Here is a 24,744-nt window from a genome sequence, read left to right as displayed (position 1 = left end):
AAGATAATTGTATTTCCTCATATAAGTTATCAAGGCACTTTGATAGTGTAAAGCAATTTTTGATAATGATTTCAAACATACTGATAAGTTTTTCCTAAATACTGTGCCTTTAACTATTATTTCACATGTCAGGGAGCATCCATCTCAGACTATGAGGAAGGAAATGCAGAATCATCTGCCTCTTGTCCCCATTAACTATGCACATCCACCTTGGGTCCATTATCTCAAGAAGATAATTTAGATAATTTTCTTCATTCAACTGGATTTTTGAACATATTCTATTAAAAAGGATTTTGGTCCTCTATAGAATAATTTTATACATTAGTGGGAATACAAATTTCCATGATAAAAAACCAGGAAGGACATAGTTCAACAATATTATCACATATGGATAACATCACGAGTGTATCCATCATTTAATCATACAATGCCTGTGGTATCAGAGGTAAGTTCATGAAAATTTATAAGGAATTTCCAGCCCTTATGGTATTACTAACATCAGAGCTTGCAAGAAAAATGATTGCACAAAATCAATGTGCAGAAATCACAAGCATTCCTATACACCAACAACAAACAAGCAAAGAGTCAAATCATGAATGAACTCCCAGCCACAACTGCCACAAAGAGAATAAAATACCTGGAGATACAGCTAGCAACGGAAGTGAAGGAAACTTTCAAAGAGAACTACAAACCACTGCTCAAGGAATTCAGAGGACACAAGCAAATAGAAAAACATTTCATAGTCATGGACAGGAAGAATCAGTATTGTGAAAATGGCCATACTGCCCAAAGCAATTTATAGATTCAATGCTACTCCCATTAAACTACCCTTGACATTCTTCACAGAATTAGAAAAAAAAATTAAATTCATATGAAACCAAAAAAGAGCTCATATAGCCAACACAATCCCAAGCAAAAAGAACAAAGCTGAAGGCATCATGCTGCCCCACTTCAAACTATACTCCAAAGCTACAGTAAACAACACAGCATGGTACTGGAACAAAAATAGGCACATACACCAATGGAACAGAATAGAGAACTCAAAAATAAAACCGCACATACACAACTGTCTGATCTTTGACAAGCCTGACAAAAACAAGCAATGGGGAAAGGATTCCCTATTTAATAACTTGTGCTGTGAGAACTGGCTAGCCATGTGCAGAAAATTGAAACTGGACCCCTTCCTTACACTTTATACAAAAATTAACTCTAGATGGATTCAAAATTTAAATGAAAAATCCAAAACTATAAAAATCCTAGAAGAAAACTTAGGCAATACCATTAAGGGCATAGGCATGGGCAAATATTTTATGATTAAATCACCAAAAGCAATTGCAACAAAAGCAAAAATTGACAAATGGGATCTAATTAAACTAAAGAGCTTCTGTACAGCAGAAGAAACTTCTCAGCACAAACAGACTACCTACAGGATGGGAGAAAATGTTTGCAATCTAACTGACAAAAGTCTAATATCCAGAATATACAAGGAACTTAAGCAAATTAAAAAAAAAAAAAAAACATTAAAAAGTGGGCAAAAGGCTGGGTGCAGTGGCTCATGCCTGTAATCCTAACACTTTGGCACTTTGGGAGGTCTAGGCAGGCGGATCACTTGAGGTCAAGAGTTCAAGACCAGCCGGCCCAACATGGAGAAACCTCGTCTCTACTAAAAATACAAAAATTGGCTGGGTGTAGTGGCACATGCTTGTAGTCCCAGCTACTCGGGAGGCTGAGGCAGGAGGACCACTTGAACCCAGGAGGTGGAGGTTGCAGTGAGCCAAGATCATGCCACTGCACTCCAGCCTGGGCAATAGAGTGAGACTGACTCAAAAACAAAATAAAAAAGGAAAAGGAAAAGCGGACAAAGGACTCGAACAGACATTTCCAAAAGAAGGTATACATGCAGCCAACAAACATGACAGAAAGCTCAACATCACTGATCATTAGAGGAATGCAAATTAAAAACATGAGATACTATCTCACACCAGTCAGAATGGTGACTATTAAAATGTCAGGAAACAACAGATACTGACGAAGTTGCAGAGAAATAGGAATGCTTTTACACTGTTGGTGGGAATGTAAAGTAGTTGAACCATTGTGGAAGACAGTGTGGTGATTACTCAAAGATTCAGACCCAGAAATACCATTTGACCCAGCAATCCCACTACTGGGTATATACTCAAAGGAATATAAATCATTATATTATAAAGATACATGCACATATATGTTCATTGCAGCACTATTTACAAGAGCAAAGACATGGAGTCAACCCAAATGCCCATCAATGGTAGACTGGGTAAAGAAAACGTGGTACATATATGCCACGGAATACTATGCAGCCATAAAAAGGAATGAGATCATGTCCTTTGCAGGGACATAGATGGAGCTGGAAGCCATTATCCTCAGCAAACTAACACAGGAATAGAAAAACAAACACCTTATGTTCTCACTTGTAAGTCAGAGCTTAACAATGAGAACACACGAACACAGGGAGGGGAACAACACACACTGAAGCCTGCTGGGGGAGGATGGTGGGGAAAAGCATCAGGAAGGGTAGGTAATGATGCTGGGTTTAATATGTAGGTGATGGTTTGATAGGTGCAGCAAACCACCATGACACAAGTTTACCTATGTAACAGACCTGCATGTATAAACCGGAACTTTAAAAAAGAAAAAAGAAACTAGCAATGCTATGGATTCGAACAATCATTAGCAATGTTAATTACTAAATAAACAATCATGATCTAATTGAAATATAAAGGAAAAAATTAAGTGATTCCACGAAAGAGTATTTAGATGTCAACTTTTACTAACTTTTTGTAAGTGTATTAACTCGTCATATAAAACAGATATACCGAAGAAATCAAGCCAAAAAGTAAAACAAAACACTATTTACTGAACAGAAGTCATCACTGTTAACATAATTCTTTATATCTCTTGAGTCCATGCATATATACAGATTCAAAGATATTAAAGATGAAAATGTAGAAAAACTGGTGTATGTCACAGATCCATTCCAAAGAAAAATATTAAATATAGTTTTCTTTAATTTTAAGGATGAAAAACACATAAAAGTAGAATTGCTGAACTTCAGGTAAATGTTTCTTCATCATACAAGATAATAAAGCCTCAAAAATCTTTCTAAAGAAGAAACATTATTATGAAAATCATTCAGAGTTTGGAGTCATTACATTTTTGTTTTTAACTCTACTGTCTACTGACGCCATGTACTGTATTTTAAAATTAGAACATTTACACATTTAAATCTCCTTCCAGCTCCCATTTTTCATAATCTTTGAAAATGACATTATTGTCAACATCTATATTTCATCACCAGTTCTTACAACACTGCTTTTCTCTTTCTGGGTACTTTCTGGGTACTTTATTTTGATTTGTTATGTGTAGAGCTGTACTGCATTGAAAGTTAAACAACTTTGAGAGCCTTTTCTGTGTCTGTTGAGATGATAATGTGGTTTTGCTTTTAATTATGTTTTTCTGGTGAATCACATTTATTGATTTGCATATGTTGAACCAACCTTGCATCCCAAGCCTACTTGATCATGGTGAGTTAACTTTTTGATGTGCTGTTGGATTCAATTTGCTAGTATTTTATTGAGGATTTTTGTGTCTATGCTCATCAGGGATATGGGCCTGAAGTTTTCTTTTTTTATTGTCTCTGTCAGGTTTTGGTATCAGAATGATACTGGCTTCATAGAGTGAATTAGAGAGGATTCCTTCCTCCTCAATTATTTTGATATAATTTCAGTAGAATTAGTACTAGCTCTTTGTACATTTGGTAGAATGTGGCAATGAAGACATCTAGTCCAGGGTTTTTTCTTTCTTTTTGGTTGGTAGGATTTTATTACTAATTCAATTTCAGAACTTATTATTGGCCTTTTCAGGATTTCAAATTCTTCTGGGTTCAATCTTGGTTGTGTTTCCAGGAATTATCCATTTCTTTTAGGTTTTGTAGTTTGGGTGCCTAGAGGTGTTCACAACAGTCGGAGGATGTTTTTGTGTTTCTATGGGGTCAGTTAACAACCTGCTCCTGAATGACTTTTAGGCGAAGAACAAAATTAAGGCAGAAATCAAAATACTCTTTGAAACTAATGAAAACAGAGACATGACATACCAGAATCTTTGGGACACAGTTAAAGCAATGTTTTTTTTGGTTCCATATGAACTTTAAAGTAGCTTTTTCCAATTCTGTGAAGAAAGGCATTGGTAGCTTGATGGGGATGGCATTGAATCTGTAAATTACCTTGGGCAGTATGGCCATTTTCACGATATTGATTCTTCCTACCCATGAGCATGGAATGTTCTTCCATTTGTTTGTATCCTCTTTTATTTCCTTGAGCAATGGTTTGTAGTTCTCCTTGAAGAGGTCCTTCACATCCCTTGTAAGTTGGATTCCTAGGTATTTTATTCTCTTTGAAGCAATTGTGAATGGGATTTCACTCATGATTTGGCTCTCTGTTTGTCTGTTGTTGGTGTATAAGAATGCTTGTGATTTTTCTACATTGATTTTGTATCCTGAGACTTTGCTGAAGTTGCTTATCAGCTTAAGGAGATTTTGGGCTGAGACAATGGGGTTTTCTAGATATACAATCACGTCGTCTGCAAACAGGGACAATTTGACTTCCTCTTTTCCTAATTGAATACCCTTTATTTCCTTCTCCTGCCTAATTGCCCTAGCCAGAACTTCCAACACTATGTTGAATAGGAGTGGTTAGAGAGGGCATCCCTGTCTTGTGCCAGTTTTCAAAGGGAATGCTTCCAGTTTTTGCCCATTCAGTATGATATTGGCTGTGGGTTTGTCATAGATAGCTCTTATTATTTTGAAATACGTCCCATCAATACCTAATTTATTGAGAGTTTTTAGCATGAAGGGTTGTTGAATTTTGTCAAAGGCCTTTTCTGCATCTTTTGAGATAATCATGTGGTTTTTGTCTTTGGCTCTGTTTATATGCTGGATTACATTTATTGATTTGCGTATACTGAACCAGCCTTTCACCCCAGGGATGAAGCGATCATGGTGGATAAGCTTTTTGATGTGCTGCTGGATTCGTTTTGGCAGTATTTTATTGAGGATTTTTGCATCAATGTTCATCAAGGATATTGGTGTAAAATTCTCTTTTTTTGTTGTGTCTCTGCATGGCTTTGGTATCAGAATGATGCTGGCCTCATAAAAAGAGTTAGGGAGGATTCCCTCTTTTTCTGTTGATTGGAATAGTTTCAGAAGGAATGGTACCAGTTCCTCCTTGTACCTCTGGTAGAATTCGGCTGTGAATCCATCTGCTCCTGGACTCTTTTTGGTTGGTAAGCTATTAATTATTGCCACAATTTTAGATCCTGTTATTGGTCTATTCAGAGATTCAACTTCTTCATGGTTTAGTCTTGGGAGAGTGTATGTGTCGAGGAATTTATCCATTTCTTCTAGATTTTCTAGTTTATTTGCGTAGAGGTGTTTGTAGTATTCTCTGATGGTAGTTTGTATTTCTGTGGGATCGGTGGTGATATCCCCTTTATCATTTTTTATTGCATCTGTTTGAATCTTCTCTCTTTTTTTCTTTATTAGTCTTGCTAGCGGTCTATCAATTTTGTTGATCCTTTCAAAAAACCAGCTCCTGGATTCATTGATTTTTTGAAGGGTTTTTTGTGTCTCTATTTCCTTCAGTTCTGCTCTGATTTTAGTTATTTCTTGCCTTCTGCTAGCTTTTGAATGTGTTTGCTCTTGCTTTTCTAGTTCTTTTAATTGTGATGTTAGGGTGTCAATTTTGGATCTTTCCTGCTTTCTCTTGTGGGCATTTAGTGCTATAAATTTCCCTCTACACACTGCTTTGAATGCATCCCAGAGATTCTGGTATGTTGTGTCTTTGTTCTTGCTGGTTTCAAAGAACATCTTTATTTCTGCCTTCATTTCGTTATGTACCCAGTAGTCATTCAGGAGCAGGTTGTTCAGTTTCCATGTAGTTGAGTGGTTTTGAGTGAGATTCTTAATCCTGAGTTCTAGCTTGATTGCACTGTGGTCTGAGAGATAGTTTCTTATAATTTCTGTTCTTTTACATTTGCTGAAGAGAGCTTTACTTCCAAGTATGTGGTCAATTTTGGAATACGTGTCGTGTGGTGCTGAAAAAAATGTATATTCTGTTGATTTGGGGTGGAGAGTTCTGTAGATGTCTATTAGGTCCGCTTGGTGCAGAGCTGAGTTCAATTCCTGGGTATCCTTGTTGACTTTCTGTCTCGTTGATCTGTCTAATGTTGACAGTGGGGTGTTAAAGTCTCCCACTATTAATGTGTGGGAGTCTAAGTCTCTTTGTAGGTCACTCAGGACTTGCTTTATGAATCTTGGTGCTCCTGTATTGGGTGCATATATATTTAGGATAGTTAGCTCTTCTTGTTGAATTGATCCCTTTACCATTATGTAATGGCCTTCTTTGTCTCTTTTGAGCTTTGTTGGTTTAAAGTCTGTTTTATCAGAGACTAGGATTGCAACCCCTGCCTTTTTTTGTTTTCCATTTGCTTGGTAGATCTTCCTCCATCCTTTTATTTTGAGCCTATGTGTGTCTCGGCATGTGAGATGGGTTTCCTGAATACAGCACACTGATGGGTCTTGACTCTTACAACCATAAAAACCCTAGAAGAAAACCTAGGCATTACCAGTCAGGACATAGGCATGGGCAAGGACTTCATGTCTAAAACACCAAAAGCAATGGCAACAAAAGACAAAATTGACAAATGGGATCTAATTAAACTAAAGAGCTTCTGCACAGCAAAAGAAACTACCATCAGAGTCAACAGGCAACCTACAGAATGGGAGAAAATTTTCGCAACCTACTCATCTGACAAAGGGCTAATATCCAGAATCTACAATGAACTCAAACAAATTTACAAGAAAAAAAACAAACAATCCCATCAAAAAGTGGGCGAAGGACATGAACAGACACTTCTCAAAAGAAGACATTTATGCAGCCAAAAAACACATGAAAAAATGCTCATCATCACTGGCCATCAGAGAAATGCAAATCAAAACCACAATGAGATACCATCTCACACCAGTTAGAATGGCGATCATTAAAAAGTCAGGAAACAACAGGTGCTGGAGAGGATGTGGAGAAATAGGAACACTTTTACACTGTTGGTGGGACTGTAAACTAGTTCAACCATTGTGGAAGTCAGTGTGGCGATTCCTCAGGGATCTAGAACTAGAAATACCATTTGACCCAGCCATCCCATTACTGGGTATATACCCAAAGGACTATAAATCATGCTGCTATAAAGACACATGCACATGTATGTTTATTGTGGCACTATTCACAATAGCAAAGACTTGGAACCAACCCAAATGTCCAACAGCAATAGACTGGATTAAGAAAATGTGGCACATATACACCATGGAATACTATACAGCCATAAAAAATGATGAGTTCATGTCCTTTGTAGGGACATGGATGAAACTGGAAACCATCATTCTCAGCAAACTATCGCAAGGACAAAAAACCAAACACCGCATGTTCTCACTCATAGGTGGGAATTGAACAATGAGAACACATGGACACAGGAAGGGGAATATCACACACTGGGGACTGTTGTGGGGTGGGGGGAGGGGGAAGGGATAGCACTGGGAGATATACCTAATGCTAGATGATGAGTTAGTGGGTGCAGCGCACCAGCATGGCACATGTATACATATGTAACAAACCTGCACATTGTGCACATGTACCCTAAAACTTAAAGTATAATTAAAAAAAAAAGCAATGTTAAGAGGAAAATTTAGAGCATTAAATGCCTGCATCAAGAAGTTAGGAGGATCTTAACTTCACAATCTAATGCTGCACCTAGAGGAACTAGAAAAACAAGAGCAAACCAACTCAAAAACTAGCAGAAGAAAAGAAATAATCAAAATCACAGCTGAAATGAACAAAATTGAGAGGCGAACATACAAAATATCAATGAAACCAAGCTGGTTCTTCAAAAGATTAAATGAGTTTGATAGACTGTTAGATTAGTAAAAAGAGAGATCAAAATAAATACAACCAGAAATGACAAACATGACATCCTTCAGTTATACCACTACTTATCTTACCCTTAATTTATGAGCTTTTCATCATTAATTCATTATTTATTCAGAATTATTTTATTGGTTATATGTCAGGCAATCTTCTAGGTTTGGGGGATATGAATGTTCCTGACTGCTTCAGACTTAAATTCCAGTAAAAGCCAGGGACAAAAATCACATTAGCAAATAAATAAGATATACCTTTTTCTCTATTTGATAGTCAAAGAGAAATTTTAATAGTCATGCTTAATATTTATTTCCCAGGAATCCTCCAGAAGGCATGGATTTCACTGAGAAGCAGACCTCAAATCCTACAAAAATGACAAATGTCAAGGAAAAACAAAATAGGATTTCAAGTTAGAGAAAAATGGAAGTGGGAAGATGTGCTTCTGTAGTAATAATGACAAGAGAAAGCCTCTTAATGGAGATGATGTCAAAGTGGAACTATTTTAAAAGGGTGTCATTCCTACAATGATCTGTGAAAGGAGCCTCCCGAACAGGATGGACAGGTCATGCGAAGTCCTGAATGCATGGGAGTCACAATGTTTAAGATACACCCTTCAGCTCTCGGTAACCGACTTTTAAAGACAGCTGCTTTTGGTGTGAGGTTTAAAGAAGTCTGTGTATGCTCTTAGATTTATGCTTACTTTGGCCCCAATTTTCAGAATTTGAAAGTAAACTTAATCGACTGTGGATGACAGATGTATCTGCTTTCTTTGTTGAATATATAAGCCTCCCCTCTCCCTGCTTCATGTATTTTGCTTTCAGTTTTCTGTTTTTATTTTGGGAGGTTTTTTTTAGGTGAATTTTTAAGGATGGGCATTGATTAAAATTATCTTTATTGTAACAAATTTATATTCAAGTTCTAATCAGTTTTAAATTAGGAGTATCTAAAGGACTGTGCAGAGACATTCTGATGATGCGTCACTTGATGTCATTTTGATGAAAATGGGTAGTAGAAATACTACTTTCCCAAAAAGCATCATTAAATATGATTCCTTCAATAATTCTCTGAAATAGCAGAACACGTGCCAGCATTCTTTCCGATAAATGTTTGGCCAAGTACATATCTCATACAGATGATACACTGAACTCATCTATTTTATGTCTGTCAAACACACATTTCCAAAAAAAAAAAAAACAGAAAAAAAATCTATTATCTTAGCACTGCGTACTACAAATAAATTATCATTCAACTCATCAAGTGCATATGTAATGTTTAAGTTCCGAAAGTTGATTTGTTAAGAACAAAGTTTATGGTATCAATAAATTACAGATACATCATTTGTCTAGGATTTGAACAAAAACAATATTACATTTGCTTTTAGGTAGTTTCTCTATTTTCCCCTGAAGAGAAGACAGAATAAAATACACCACTCATTTGAAACAACCACCGATCTTGAAATATTTTAGAATCCCAAGTTGCATGTCATTTTGCATCTTTCTATCTGCAAGTATAAATTTGGAAGTCTTAGCGCACACTGAGGTATCACTGTGTAATATCAAATCTTATCAAGGCCTCTTTTAATTGCACCAGTTTAAGTCTCTAAGGCATCAACTTTATCAAGAATGTTTTGTCTTTTCCCACTGTGCTGCTACTGCTGTGTTGTGGAGGACTGATTCTGGAAGCAAGTTTTCCAAACTAGATAAGCTTCCTACATTTGTTTTTCTGCCAAACAAACAAAACAACAAGGACAACAACAAAGGAGCAGCTGTAAGTGTTCAAAGCCAAGCCACTGACTTCATTCAGAAAGCAAACGATGACTGTATTTTTATCAAAAACAAAGGTCAGTCTAAACTAATCTCTTAGTTTAATCTTAGCCCTTCTCATGCTCAGGTTATTTTTCTATATATAAAAGAGTATACTGCAGATAAAGGTGCAGTCAACTCCAATACTTGCCTATTCACCTCCCTCCTCTCCATAGGCAATTATCATCGTGAATTTAGTGTTTCTTCTGTCACTATATTAGTACAATTTATACATTTAAAATACATAGAATATGTAACATATGGCTTAGTGTTATTTTAAAAGTTTACATAAGGCATTACGTATACTTTGCAACTGTTTTTCACTCAACATTAGGTTTTGAGATTGTTATTTATGGTTTTTTATTTTAATGGCTATATATTAATTATATAAACATACAATGCTTTTTAACCTATTAATGAAAGATTATTTCCATTTTTTAACTATTGCAGATATTCAACAAAGTTATTCTTTAATCCATCCACCTTGAAAGCAATTATAGAAATTTAGGATATGCTACTTTCAATTCAATCTCTCCTGTATCATTTCTCATGCTTTTGCAGTTTGATTTGCTGGTTCCTCTTTAATTTTTTCCAAATTGCCTTTTCTTCACTGCCAATGGGTATTTTAACCTTAACAATACAATACATTTACCAATTTATTTGTCGGCATTGATTTTGCATCCTACTCATCTTTCTGGGTTTATTTTTCTTTTGGTTGAATGCATTTTAAAATAGCTTTTGTTTTGGAAAATATTTGAATTGTAAACGCTTAGTCTTTGTTTATGCATAAAAGTCATTGTTCCCTTCTTACTCTGTAATCGTTTGTTTGAATACAAAAGATGAGTTGACAGGGCTTTTTTTAAAGAGATTTTTGAAAGTATAATTCTATTGCTTTCTAATAGAAGAAGACACAGATAAGAGCCTGTCAAAAGTCTGATTGCTGTTCCTCTGTAGGCAATCTTCACATGTATTTTTCCATCCCAGTGGAAAGCTTTTAAAATTTGACTGGGTTTTTTCTGGACTATAATCTTACTGTAATGTTTCCAGGGGAAACTTGTTTTTCCTTAACATGTTTAAACCTGCTTAGGAATTACTTTTTTTAAAAAATTCTAATAATTTTTTCCTATTACATCATCATATAAACACCGCCTCCCCATTTTCTCTATCTTTTCTTCCTAAAATTCCTATTACAATTATGTTGGATCTTCTCTTTCTGCTGCTCACATCTCAAACTTGTTTCGTGTTTTCTATCTTTAATTCTTTGTACCGCATTCTGCATGATCTCCTTAGATCTGCAATCTAATTCATTCACTCTTTCTTCAGATGAATCTAGTCTTATATTTAACCTTTCCATTGAGTTTCTTTTTAATGTCAAAGATTACGTTTTTCATTTTTTAAATTTCTACATGGTTCTTTCGTATCTTCCTTTTTTTCCCAAAGTACTTTAGTTTATCTTTCTCATTTCTAGTTTGTCTTTCATCTCTTGATTTGCCCTGAAGTGTCTTCAGTCTGTTCTGCAATCTCCAGCCTAGGAGGTATACATTCTTCAACATGTTGGATCTGATGATTCCTCTAATGGCATTTTTTCCTCTCATGCAGTTTGTTATCTTACTGTAAACTTTTCTTCAGCAGAGTTTACTTCTTTGGGATTTCTACATGCCCTGGATTGAGAAAGTATCCCTGCAATGTGGCTTTAGGATTGCTTTTGCTGGGGGACCTAAGAGTCTCAAGAATTCCAGCTTGGGTATCTCCATGCACTGCAATTACAAACCTGGAATACAGACCCAATCTGGAAAAGGTTTCATGGTATTTCTTACCTCTCACAGGTAGCTCTTTTTTTTTTTTAACTGTTAGTTTAAGCTCAAGGGTACATGTGCAGGTTTGTTACATAGGTAAACTTGTGTCATGGGGGTTTATTGTACAGATTATTTCATCGCCCAGGTATTAAGCCTGGTACTCATTAGTTATTTTTTCTGATACTCTCCCTCCTCCCACCCTCCACCTTCCAAAAGGCCCCAGTGTGTGTTGTTCCCCTCTATGTGTCCATGTGTTCTCATCATTTAACTCCCACTTATAAGCGAGAACATACGGCATTTGGTTTTCTGTTTGTGTGTCAGTTTGCTGAGGATAATGGCCTCCAGCTTTATCCATGTCCCTGCAAAGGATGTAACAGGTAGTTCTTCTTTCCACTTTGATGTCTACCATGACAAACTTCCTTGCTCTTCCTAGGCCTGAGTGGAAGTCAAGCTTTCCTTGTCTTTATTTCACATATGAACTTATCACTTATGACTCCAAGTTTTATAAAAGATGTTCAGTTCCATGTGCCCCATTTACACAGTGCCTAAAGCTGAGACTTTCTTCCCCAATTCAAAAAAATAGCTCCCCCAAACATACACATACCTCAGAAAGATGGTTCAATGATTAAATACATGAAAAGAATACACAAGCATAAGAATGTTAAAATCCACTGACTTTTCTCTATTCAGTTCTGACTCTAGGATTTTTTCTTCATTTAATTTCAAACCCAGTTATGTATTTGCTATTTTTATGTGTTTATATTTTATCCAAATGTATTTGATGACAAAAACAGATGCAGTGAATTTAGTCTGATATATTACTGAAGAGCCCCATCAGTTACTTCTTAGATTCATAAGTAGATATAACTAATGGTTTCCATGGTTGATTGCCTTGAGTATAAAAACATATTTTTTTTAGTTAAAAGTATATTCTAACCTTTTTGCTATTTTAGCATTTATGGCTTTGAACACAAAGGAAGAATTGTTTTGACTCTGAGAACAAGTGTAAGCATTAAGGAAATCTTGGATAGTCTTATTTTATAATATTATCTTCAACATCAAAAGGTTTTATTGAATGAATAAATGAATACATGGATGAACATTTTACTTGCTTCACAAACATCAGGACCTGAAATTGATTTTTTTAACTGAATTCCTCATTTAAGGAAGGATAAGGTTTGAACCCTCTTTTATTTGCCAGTTCCCTAGTTTCCACTTTTACACACACACACACACACACACACACACACACACACACACACACACTCCTTTGCTATTCTCTTCTTGGCATTGATACTTGCCAATTTTTATAAATTTACTGTGGAACTCAGCCTGCACTCTCTAATGCCTAGTGTTTCAATTATTTTCTGAAAGAAATCTTGGGCTTATATTTTCATGACGTATCTACTATTAATAACCTTTATTCCCCTATTCCATATCATTTAGAGAGATAAGGAAGAAAGTGAAAATAAGAACACAAAATCTCCTAGTTTTAACTGAATTGATTATCTGTGCAATGCACACAAGAATTGAGTGCTATCAAAAGAATAAAACATTTCAGAGATTTCTGTTTGTCTTAATTTTAAACTGGTAGTACATGAAGAAAAAGTCACTCAGAGACATACACTTATTTCTAGGAATATTTTGAATTTGTCTTCCATAGAACCATATAATCAATTCCATCTGCTTATCCAACCAATAATAGTAAAAATGATAATCCCAAGCATTTTCTTTTTTATAAGGTTATTCAAATTGGAATCCACTCCTTTCTTTAACCAAAAATGTTACTATTTACAACTAAGGCTCATAAAACTTTTCAGGCATTTTATGATGGCAGATCTCAGAGCCAGATGGTCTGAGGTCTAAAGAATATAGATGGCATAAGAACATTTACTGATTAGGTGATAAGTGTCATAATTTTAACAACGGCCAATTAGCAAATTCTCATAAAGTTTTCAGAGGACTCATGAAAGTTAATCATGCTTGAATTTCTGCCATAGAATCACCTCACTTTAAGTAATATGTATTCCTAAAAACTGCATGTCAATTGAACATTTGTAAGTAAAAGCATACATTTTCACAGACCTGAATTATCATTGACGTATTTTATTTTCATTATCTGATTAATTTACTATCGTCACTGACTCAACTCAAGTTAGGTGTTTTTTGCTTCTTGCTTGTTAAATAACCAATATTTCAGTGCCTTCGGGAGATTAAAATTTAAGATTACACTTTAAATTGTTTTGTAAAGGGAATAATTAAAATCCTGTTAATTAGGAAAAAGAGGTACACTTACAATATGTAAATAGCCATTGCTAAAATATTATAAGAAAGTCCTCTGGAAAATGTGAGGTAAGGATGGTGGAAATAACCAACAAATGACAAGTTCTTTCATAATTATTTTATTTAAACTCAACACTCCTACAGGTAGGAATTCTTGTTCCCATTTAAAAAGTTAGGATTGCAGGATTAGAGAAGTTGAGGGACAGAGGTAGAATTTGAATCCATCTCTCTGATTCCCAAGTCCATCCACGTTCTACTCTACAACAGGCCTTAGCATGACACATATCTGGAAGCTAATTTTCAGAATTTCCTGAAAAGCCTTCTGAAAATAAACTGTTATCTCATAGAGATTTATAAAAATGAATTGGTCCAGATATATACGGATTAAGTCAGCTGTCAAAGTCCCTAAATAGATAAACATTAAGTGTTATGCATTTCCTATTTACTATAATCATGTTTTTCCAGAATGCAACTGTATTTTGCTTTGAAATATGAGTCACTGCCATCATCTCAATTAGTGAGAGGAGAAGTGACTCTGCTGATGCTGAATCATGAAAACCCCATTGCACTGCTAGTTTCCTGCTCAGGGTAGCTACCTCATGAGCACTGCAATCTCCCAGTCTGGCTGCTTTTTCTTACTAATGAGTCACCGCAAATGAAATGTCAGGTGGTATGGTCTTCAATGGCTCTTCAGCTGGACCTTCCTCCAACCCTAAGCCCTAAAATTAGAAGGCATTTCTGAATCAAGAGTCTCCTGCACAGGCTTCCTAGCATTGCAGCATTATCTCGAAATAGAAGGTTGTAACCAATCCTATGGTTTGCCCAAAGTTTTGATCAATTAAACTAAATAGCAACAATTTCTTGAAATTTTCTGACATCTAATGATACCCTTCACTAATTTTTGATTTAGATTCAGGATTTCCCCTATTTTTGTATTCCAAATAGGAATCTAGTGATGATGTGTGTGACTTGTGGGTAGGCAGTAGGGGGTGAGTAATTAAGTCACCAAATAATGTTCAAGTGTCAATTAAGATTTTTGTGAGTGACATGCACAAAGTTGGTTGGTGGCTTGCTTTTTTGGGTGTGTGTGTGTGTGCGTGTGTGTGTGTGTGTGGTGTTTTCAATGTGTAAAATGAAAAGGGCGTAGAATGAAGGAGAAAAAAAGGAATAATTTCAATCAGGGAGGCATAACCTAGTAATAATAACTAAACTTCATTACTAAACATGTGGTCTGAAAATTAAGGGAGGGCAATGATGATCCAGAATTTCAAACCCGGGAGCCATAAGAATGAAAATACCATTAACAAAGAAAGAAAAATAAAGGAAAAATTTTATTGGGGTATAAGGGGAGTCATGAATAACTGCGTTGGTTTCAACACCTCTTAGGGAGGTGGGATCAGTGCAGGAGGTGATTACATCTAGGGCTGCAGTGATGGTTATTAACTTCTTGAGTTGAGGTCATCGCTGACCTAAACACGGTGAGGGAGAATCAGAGAACTAAGAGCTGAGTCTCGGGGTTTGGAGAGCAAAGTAGAACCACTGAAGAATTTTTATTAAAAAAAGAATAGCCAGAGGAGAAGAAGAAGCAGTGAGGTACATCCTCGTGGAAGTCAGAAGTGGAGAGAATTTTATGAAGGAATATGTCATGTAAGGAAATGAATATTGCAGAAGCTAAAAAAAAACTGTTTTCTAGGAAATTGTCTTGAATTTAAGATCGAAAGGTTTTATAACAAGTGTCATAACAATCCAAATAATCATACAAATAAATAATGGTAGAAACATTTCTCAAAATCCATTATTTAACATTGCTGAAATTGGGAGAATAGACAGAATATACATTTTAGTAAGACAGCCTTGGAGAAATACAAGAACTTTAGCTAATGAAAAATATGCAAATTCTCCCCATTACATTTTAGTGTTAAGTGAATATACATATGTCACACAAATATACTCTGCAAATTTGGAACCGTTTGCAATTTTTTCCTGATAGTAATATAGAAAAATTAATCCTTAATGTAATACCTTAAAGTCTAGGGACAAGGACTGGCTGTCCTGTCTAGTTTTCTATTGAAGTATAAGTACTCTTAATTTTATGCACTTCTGACTTGTGAAAGTGAAATTCATTTATGTAAAATAAGCTTCATAATTTTAAACAATATTCCCAGTAATACAGACAGAATACATGGATATCAACTTAGGCAGAACCATCTGCTATCCCCTCTTAACTCAATATCACGCTTCTCAACACAAACTACTCAATGCATTAAAAATAACATTAAAATAACCAGTGATATCTAACTGAAGATAAGGCTCAGGGGCTCCTATCTTAGAAATTTTTCCCAAAACCCCCAAACAAGCTATCTGTTTTCTTCTTTATCTCTCTCCCATTGCACCCTTAGCCCCCATTCCAAAAAATGGGGAAACTTATTGTCCACACAACAAAAGAAATTATAATTTTATGTTATAATGGAAATTAGGCAGCATTAAGCCTGTGAGTATAGGAGGCCATTCACATTTAAAACTGGTATATAGTTGAGCTTTTATATGAACTCTCCAATAAATACAAGAGAACTGGGGTGACAGAGAGTCAGGCAGCTTGATTCACTAGATTTTTTGTATAGTCTCGGAGTAGTGAAAATACTACACCATAATACTTACAAAGTAACCCTAATGAAGAATATCAGTCTGATAGAAAACTCCTACAATTACATCATGTTTGGCTATGGTTACGTCCAAACATAGTTTCAAACAAAATTTATAAAATTGTAGGGCTATTTCCATATTGGAAAATGTATGTCTGTCTAGTAAAATTCATTTCCGCAAGGTTTATAACAACCACCACTGCAAATTTGTGTTTCTAACATCCCACTGTAAATAAATAATTGGTATACTTTTTTACTTTGATCAGGTGCACTTAAAAGTTCTTTGCTAATTTTATACTCCACAGGGAATTTTAAGTTTTCATTTATATGCTACACACAAAAAAGTAGCTGTAATGTCTGAGTCACCATAAAGAACAGAGCTAAACCATTTTTAAAATGAAAAATCAAGATGTCACCAGTAGGCAACTAGGAATAATAAATGTAGTTTATAAAACATGATTCTATTTTATTTTATTTACATTAAATACATTACATACATTACATCTGTGGAAGGGAATATCTGAGGAAAGAATTTGTTATTTAAGTATGTTTTTTCTCAAATCTCTGAGCTACACATTGCATTTCCTCTAAAATTTTTAGGAACTTCAAGCCAGTATCATAAAGATTATGTATTATTTAATTACACAAAAAAATGATTCATAAAATATTCTGCTTCTTAGAAAATACTCCAGGTATTTTACAAGGAACAATATACTTAGAGTACTAAAAATATACACAACTGCAGAAGCAATTAAAATCAGTAATAAAAATCAAACATAAAATCAGTGTACCATGCCAAAGGCCTTTTGAAATAAAAGAGCTTTAAACCTATAGAACATAAAAGAAGGCTAATTCAATGGTTGTCCCCAATTGAAAAAATAAAAAAGGACATTCCATAGCCCAAGGCTGGCAGACAAATTCTTGCACTTGTGCTTGTAAGCTTTAGATTGAAAATTTATCTTGCCCTGAAAGTTCACCAGTTCTTTAACATTTCACTTTTTCCCAAAAAGCTTTGCTTAGAGAATAGCATCACCAAAGAGACCTTAACTATGAGGGTCAATTATAAGAATAAAGTATACCGCTTTTCTATCACCGTGTTGGCCTTTTAAGTTTATGCAGAAAAGATAAAATAACTATTCACTGTTTGTACTTCTAACATCAGTTAAGCTCCTTGAGAATGTAAACATGTGGGCATTTGTCGATAAAGTGAAAAATATAAGATAGATTTGAGCAAACCGTCCTTCTTTCTAGAAAAAAAAAACAAGGCAAATGAAAACGTTTTCAATATGTATGACTTTCTGACAGGGTAGGAAATTCATTTATTTTTAAAAAATGAACCAAAATAACGAATCTAAATAAATTTGTCAAATTTTTAAAATACTGCTTGAAAGCAGACAGAGCTCCTACTTTATAACCTTTATTAAAAAATTAAACTGCCAGTTTATGTAAATGGTCAAATGTTACTCTAGAACTCTGATCTCAGCATGAATTCATTGGATGAGCTGTAAAATTCTTATTTCTCTGTAGTAATGAACTGCAAGTCATCATGACTTAATATGGCCTGGCATATGCTTGGGATATGAAAAATGGAAGACAGACACTTTTGTCACCTAGAGTATATGTTCCAGTGAATTTCAAACAGATGTATGTTGTTGAATGTATTTTTAGTTTTTTTAGTGTCAGTGTATTTGAAGAAAAAAAAACTTCACACTTTTTTTTCCTCCCTAATCAGAGGAAGCTTTGTAAAATTCACAAGAATGAAAGAGAGAAAAAAGTTCATAGATAGAAAAAAAAAAAAGTTTTTCTTTTCCTTTTGCATTAGGAGAGAAGTTGAAAAAGATAAAAAGAAAGAAGTTAGAAAAAAAATAAAGGCAGCAAACCGATTTACCTGAAAAAGAACCTTAAACCCAGAAGAAAACTCTTGCCTGCCAATTTCTTCTGACCTGGCTCTATATCCATACCTGACTCTTTGACAATAGCCTGAGCAGAAGCAGACTCTCTGTCCAGATGACTCCTGAAGTTCAAAATTTGAAAAAGGTAGTTCTGGAGAATACCAGTGGGAAGGGGTCAGAAATTCCAATGATTAAGTTAAGGAATTATCGAAGACCAATTTGCTCCTCAGTATGCAGAGCAAGGTATAGATTTTCTACCACTTCCTTCATGAAGTGCTCTTCTAGACAAAACCAGGAGAGTATTTCATAAAATAATGGGAGGCCCAAGGAGAATCCAAGGTTATACTATGAATGTTATAACCAAATATAAACGTTTAGCTTTCAAGATGTGTTCAGCTTGCCCTTTATACCCTCAAATGACACATCCACACACTTATCCAAGGCCATGGTCAATTTTTTTATTCCAGTGAGATGCAGTGTGTTAACACAGCTGCACAATCCATGCCAAGTAGCTTTGTTGCTAAGTATAATTCTTCATTAAAAAATAAGAATGAGTAGCAAAAAAGGAACAGTGAAGAAAAATCAAGAAGAGAAAAATTAAATACCATAGAAAGAACAAGCAGAGCAGTTCCTGGGAAAAAGGTATATGCTGGGGAACTATAAAAACAAAAATATTTTATCAACACAGAAAATCTCTCCACAAAGTTAGAAGAGAAGGAAAATAGTTTTATTGTTAAATAAGCAAAAAATCAGAATATGATGTTCTCTGCAGGCAATCCACTAAGAGATTGCAAAGACAGAAATAAATTATATCCTTTAATATGCCAAGAAGATATAACCCACATGTTCTCAAGATAAATAATAACCAGTCCTCAAGCAAGAGAATGTGACAGCAGTATTTGTCATATCTAGTTCATCATAGATTTACCTGGTATTTGGAGGGCTATCTGTGTTTCCTAACAAACAATGGGAGAAGAAGTGGAAAGGAGAAGAAAGTTTAGTCTAACTCCTCTGTCATAGTGAGGAGATACTGGATTTTATCCAAATTGTTGGATGAAGAAATAGCTGTGTGAGAACAGTACTTGGCGTTTTTAGGGTAACAGCCAGAAATCTGAACACAATGGGTTAAAAATAATTACTCATGAGAAGTAGAACTGGGGTTTAGAAAGAGAAAGGAAGGGAAAATTTCACATTGGTTTCATGTTTTTGTTGTTTATCATATAAATCTCTCCTTTAGTTCAAGCAATGCCTTTGTCTCACAAATGGTCATACCTGGAATCACCTCTGTGGATTTACTTTTCCTGTTGTAAAACTGTAGTTGATTTTATTATCCAATATGATATTCATTATACAGAGACCTTTGAGATATATTCCTGTTTGAATGTAGTGTCATAAAAATATCTTTGTCTCTGCAGACAAATTGTGTCTTTTCTTTTGTCAGAAATAAAACCTGAGGCCTTTAGTTGCCAGGAAACTTAAAAGTTGAAGGCATTGCTCATTTGTAGTTATCAATTTGCCTAGGTGTCTAAGCTTTTAGATCATCTTTATCTTGCTTTTATTCCTGTTGACAAATTTGGCTTTTTGCTTCCTCAGATGCTTGAATTTGTGGAAATTTTACTGATGCTAAATATATCAAAAAGATATTCACTCCACTACTGTAACAGATGTTTGCGTCATTCTCAGTTGTGCCACATTTTCCCCCATACATTTTAAGTTCCTTGATTATCCCAATTATCTGTAATATATTATATCCCCCATCCCTATCAGAGTGCTGTGTATGTAGCAGGTTTCCAATAAATGTTCCCATGTTGGACTGACTTAATCACGGTTACCACAGCTTTTCAATTTATGGCCAGCAGTAAAATTTTTTCCCAAGTTACATATAAACATAAAGAAAGTGTTTTACCTCTTAGCTACTTTTATATGTGCTAATAAAATTCTTCTAAAAGAAACAAAGCAAATATAAAAGACTAACTTGTGATTCATAAACACAGAAATATTGCAGTCATCATTCACTGGATCACTTTAAATGCAATTTTGACTTTTAGAAGTAAATATATGATATGAACAATGAAAAAAATCCTTCTGAACTAACCCATTGCAAATGATCCCCAGTAGTAATCTGTATATTTTTCTACATATCCCTGCATTTAACAAATATCTGAACCTAAGTAGGAATGGAGTGGGACCAAAGCTCTGATGTACTCTTGAGAAAAATCGATTCCTACATCTTTAGAGTTCAATCTGCTAAAACACTCAGCTGCCTCATCAGTGCATTGAAGGGTCATTGAGCAATAATGTTTTCTGGTTGTGTAACAGTCACAGAAAACTTTGAAAAACAACATTGTACTACTAATGCAAAGTAAAGCACCTATATTTCCCTATTACTTATCGCCCACATGCTTTAGTTTTCTCAAAGGTAGACAAATCAATGTTCCTTACACGGGCCGCAGAGGTGATTCTACCAATAAAACTGTTCCTTTGCAGAAGCACAAGGAAATGTTGTATCTATGGTGTGTTATGGATGCCACAGGCTGACACACTTGTCTTCGAATTTTTCTCCCATGGGGTTGAAACAAACAGAGAAACATCCCACTATACAGTCAGTCCTTTAGGTCATGGCATCAGCAGCAAATAGCTGAAATTAGCATGATAGTAGCTTATGTGAGACAGCACAAACATTGGCAGACATTGACATAAATACATGTATTAGAAAAGACTTCAAGTAGAGATTAAAAATAAGAAGGACAAGGGCATTTCCCTGGACTATAGATGTCAGGATAATTAAAATAAGGACTAAAAATAAGTAGAGATTAAAAATAAGAAGGACAGGGGCATTTCCCTGGACTGTAGAGGTCAGGATAATCCTGAGAGTAAAGAGGGAAGCCCCAGGGATGGTGCAGAATGAAGGACCCAGAAGGCACATTGAGAAGCCGGAAACACTGGAGACGAAGTGGAACTAAGAAGGGATGGGAAAGGTCAATACTTAAACATCATAGCTTTTTCTGTGGCCTCCCATGCACATTAAAAGAGAAAACAGTAAAGGTGATAACAAAACACGGTGCACTTTGATTCAAATATGCAAATTATTCAAGAGAGGACGATAAATTACAAGCATGTGTAAACAGTAATCATTTACTTTTCCTTGTTGAAATACTACTTTACCATAGCAAGCCAACCTTCTAAGAGGAAATGGTGATGCAGAATGATCAATTCTGGGTAAACTCCTTAAGAAAATAAAATCTGAAACTGGCTCTCCAAAAATAACACTTAATTATGAGTACAATTATGAGCAATGAAGCTCGAAGCTCGCTGCATGTTAAAATCACCTGGGAACTTTTAAATCATAATAATCCCTGAGACTCAACTCCCTGCCAGAGAATCTGATTTAACTCAGCCAAGATGGGACCCAGGCATCAACATTTTTAAGGCTCCCCAAGTGATTCTAATGTGCAGCTAGAGTTGCAAACTCCAGTTAAAGCCACAACGCAAGTTTTAGAGTTTCAAAAGGTTCGGAAGCTGCCACTGCAGGTTTCTGCATGCACGGAATTTTTCTTTCTGATTTTTTCACCACAAAACTGTTGAAGTTGCCCTCATTATATAAATCAGACCATTTACAGTGCTACTCTAAAACACCCGTCTTGTTTTGCAGCAGAACCATGTCTGCTCAATTTCAAGTATGTAACAGAACAAGTTAGAGGGACAAATAATTGAATTCTAAATACCACACTTGTTGAAATCTCATGGGTTTATTAAGGGTGTTCACCACAAAGGACAGCCTTGTTTTAAAATTCTTAGTGTGTGTTTTATTTTTTATTTTTTATTTTTTGAGATGAAGTTTCACTCTTGTTGCTCAGGCTGGAGTGCAATGGCGTGATCTTGGTTCACTACAACCTCTGCCTCTCAAGTTCAAGTGAGTCTCCTGCCTCAGCCTCCCAAATAGCTGGGATTACAGGTGTACAGGTGTGCACCATCACGTCCGGCTAATTTTGTATTTTTAGTAGAGATGGGGTTTCACCATGTTGGCCAGGCTGGTCTTGAACTACTGATCTCAAGTGATTCACCTGCCTCGGCCTCCCAAAGTGCTGGGATTACAGACGTGAGCCGCCGCGCCCGGCCCAATTCTTGGCTTTTCAAATCAGTGGCTGGTTGGTTGTGTGGAGGGATGGAAGAAGTGACCAGGAGGTATGAGAAAGAGTTAAATTGCAAAGGAGCATGAGCGAAGCTTTTGAGAGTAGCATATGTTCATGAGTTTGACAGTGGTAATGGTATTGGGGCCCAGAAAACAATACCTCAAAGCATGGTACCCTGGCATGCTGAGTACTTTGAATTAAGATTAGAAGACCTCAGAAGCAAGATCTCTGACCTTCTCCTGCCCTCTTGTCTCCTGCCTCATTTCTCCCCCAAGCTGAGCCACAGAAACCAGAATTCTTCCCCTCCATGGCAGATCATATATGAAACTAGAACCCTTCTTCCCCAAAGAAAGCCATAAAACCTAGAAAGGTCACTCTCTTCCTTCTCCCATCTCTGTCTCTTGAAGACCTTCATAGACCCATAGGCAGGAGGAAGAAATGCCACACAGAGAGACCAAAAAGAATCTGGACAGGCCTCGCTGGGTCTCCCCCCTCAGTCTATTACTATTAGATCCTACTCCTTGTCCAATCCCATTTCTACATGGCTGTAGAAACCAAGCATAAAAATAGTGTTCGCTGGGGCTTTGGGTCTTCATTTCTGGAGACTCCTGTGTCATGTAAAACTTTGAATGAGTAAATTTGTTATACTTTTCTCTTGTTAATCTATCTTCTGACGGAGGCGGAGCGGGGAGGCAGAGCGGGGAGGCAGAGCGAAAGAAGGAAGATGACGACGACGAAGACGACAGGAGTGAGGCCAGAGCACTGCTTGCGGGAGCAGACTCTCCAGGGACTTCCCAGGCCATTAGCTGGCAAGGCAGATCAGAGGAGATGACCAGTTCTAATGAGCTCAAGCTGACCCAGCCACCCGAGGTTGTCATTTCCTCGGTGAAGTTCAGCCCCAACACCTCCCAGTTCCTGCTTGTCTCCTCCTGGACAGGTCACTGCTCTTCTACAATGTGCGGAACATGTGCTCGGGTAATAGCGCTTGCTCTCAGGTCCATGCGCTGAGGTACCAGCACACTGGCACCATCCTGGACTGAGCCTTCTACGATCCAGCACAGGCCTGGAGAGGACTAGATCATCAATTGAAAATGCATGATTTGAACACTGATCAAGAATATCTTGTTGGGACCCATGATGCCCCCATCAGATGTATTGAATACTGTCCGGAGGTGAACGTGATGGTTACTGGAAGTTGGGATCAGACAGTTAAATTGCGGGATCCCAGAAATCCTTGTAATGCCAGGACCTTCTCTCAGCCTGAAAAGGTAGATACCTTCTCAGTGTCTGGAGACCAGCTGATTGTGAGAACAGTGGGCTGCAGAGTGTTGGTGTGGGGCTTATGGAACATGGATTACGTGCAGCAGAGCAGGGAGTCCAGCCTGAAATACCAGACTCGCTGCATATAAGCGTTTCCAAACAAGCAGGGTTATGTATTAAGCTCTATAGAAGGTGGAGTGGCAGTTGAATACTTGGCCCAAGCCCTGAGGTACAGAAGAAATATGCCTTCAAATGTCACAGACTAAAAGAAAATAATATTGAGCAGGTTTACCCAGTCAATGCCATTTCTTTCCAGAATATCCATAATACATTTGCCATAGGTGGTTCTGATGGCTTTGTAAATATTTGGAATCCATTTAACAAAAAGCAACTGTGCCAGTTCCATTGGTACCCCATAAGCATTGCATCACTTGCCTTCAGTAATGATGGGACTACGCTTGCAATAGCATCATCATATATTATGAAATGGATGACATGGAACATCCTGAAGATGGTATCTTCATTCACCAAGTGACAGAGGCAGAAACAAAACCCAAGTGCACCTAATCATCTCGTGAAAGTGGTTTCTCTATGGAAAGCTTTGTTTGCTTCCGACAAATACATGCTTATTCCTTAAGGGATGTGTTATAGTGACTGTGGAGTTCTCTGTTTTCTGTCTTGCAAGAACCTTGTCTATGTACCTTAATACTTTGTTTAGGATGAGGAGTCTTTCTGTCCTTATGCAGTAATCTGAAGAATTCCCCCTTCTATCCCTTAGCAAGCCCAGTTGCTGCATAAGAACAGTTTGAGCTCTTTTTGTAATATAATCTAAACCTGTTATTTCTGTGCTGTCTAATAAATCAGATTCAGAACGCTTAAAAAAAACGTAAATTTGAGATAGAAAGAGAGAAAACCAGGAGGAGGGAGGCCACC

The 24,744-nt window shown here is 36.3% G+C and overlaps 1 pseudogene; it reads left to right on the top strand.

The window, feature by feature from the left end:
• The first annotated feature begins 23,270 nt into the window (after nucleotides 1-23,270).
• Nucleotides 23,271-24,530, top strand: LOC100981367 (mitotic checkpoint protein BUB3-like; annotated as a pseudogene).
• The last annotated feature ends 214 nt before the right edge of the window (nucleotides 24,531-24,744 follow it).

Source organism: Pan paniscus, chromosome 6 (assembly GCF_029289425.2).
Source record: "Pan paniscus chromosome 6, NHGRI_mPanPan1-v2.0_pri, whole genome shotgun sequence".
Lineage (NCBI taxonomy): Eukaryota > Metazoa > Chordata > Mammalia > Primates > Hominidae > Pan > Pan paniscus.
Note: the sequence above shows the minus strand (reverse complement) of the source record. Positions and strands in the feature narration are given on the sequence as shown.